We start from the raw sequence: 1,709 nt of genomic DNA on the forward strand, positions 1-1,709 counted from the left end.
CTGTCAAACGATTAATTGCGATTAATCGCATCCAAAATAAAAGTTTTTGTTTACATAATATATGTTTGCATACTGTGTATAGTTATTATGTATATATAAATACAGAAAACACACATACAGTATACATTTTGAAAATATTTACATGTATATACATTTATATATTTATATTCTTATATTTCTTATATTTTATATTATATATAAATATATTTAATATATAAACAACATATTTTTCTTAAATATATACATGTATGTGTTTGTATTTATAGGCCTATATACATAATAAATATACACAGCACACACGCATATATTATGTAAACAAAACCTTTTATTTTGGATGCGATTAATCGCGATTAATCATTTGACAGCACTAATATATATATATGTCAGGTGACTTTGTTTAATTAAAAAAAAAAGTAAAGGTTTTCTACTTTGTTAGAAAACAAGAGATGGCACATCACACAACATCTGTATTTAAATTACAACACTCATTAACTTTCTGTGTATTTCTCATGAGTCGTTTAAACAGGCAAATAGCTGAATTGTATTTTTATTAGTTAATTTAACCCCTCTGAGCATGTGCTAATAGAGCCTGTTGTCCTGTAAAGTGTCTTTTTGATGATGAGCCACTTTAATTGTCCTGTTGTGTCTGTAAAGGAACTTTGCAAAGAAATGCATCATAAAACCCAGGGCGCAATTATTTCATTATTAGCATCTCATTAAACTATTAAAATACTCCATTTGGAAACCTCCCTCCAGAAACGCCACACACAGAGATTTAAAAAGCCTGGAAACAGGGATACAAAGTTAACTGGTCACAGATAGAGGAAAAGAGCAGCTGAATGGGTTGTGCTCAGTGGTCAAGCTGTGTGGACCCAGCTGGATGCTTTTTATTGTAAGAGTAAAGGACTTAACGGACACATGGAGGGCTTGGCCTGCTCATGGCTTTGTTTTTCTCAGGAGAGGATAGAATTTGCATGATGAACTGGTATATTCATCTTAGAAGTTATTTCGAACCATCTCAATCGGCACCGTCCCGCTTTTCGGGCCTCTGAGCCGAGGGGTATCATTTCTTGGGTTATTTACAGTTTGGCATACATGGCCTTAATTAGAGTGTGGGGTAGAGCGCTGCCTCAGAAGATGTGTTCCAGATGTGGGCTGGAATTCAGAGAGCTTTGTAAAGAAAAGAAACAGTGCTCTGCAGGAGATGCCTAAAGAAACTCGAGTCAGGGAAGACTGTTGAGGGGATTGACAGAGTTGAATTGGTGGGCGGGGGTTTCTGGCACTTTTCAGGGTTAAATATTCATGTGTCTAGGTCTTTAAAAGAATGTAGTCTGATTTGTTCTGGCTGATTCTATTCTGCACCTTAGGTGATTGATCTGATTGAGTGATGGTTAATATTACAGATCTATCACCTGTGATAATGTACTTATGAGTTCGAGCATATGTATCATATCAAATAAAATCAGGAACAACAACAACAAAAACAGGGTTTCTGTTGCTCAAACAGGTAGAGCATGATACCAGCAACACCAAGGTCATGGGTTCAGTTCCAAGGGAATGCAAAACCTGTATACCTTGAATGCAAGTGTCTGCCAAATGCATACTGTAAATGTTTAAAGGTGGGGTAAGCGATTTTTCAAAAACACTTTAGAAAACTGATTCGGGCCGAATAGCAAAACAAACTTGTAGCCAATCAGCAGTAAGGGGCG

Source organism: Sinocyclocheilus rhinocerous, unplaced genomic scaffold (assembly GCF_001515625.1).
Source record: "Sinocyclocheilus rhinocerous isolate Xijiao unplaced genomic scaffold, SAMN03320098_v1.1 scaffold50, whole genome shotgun sequence".
Lineage (NCBI taxonomy): Eukaryota > Metazoa > Chordata > Actinopteri > Cypriniformes > Cyprinidae > Sinocyclocheilus > Sinocyclocheilus rhinocerous.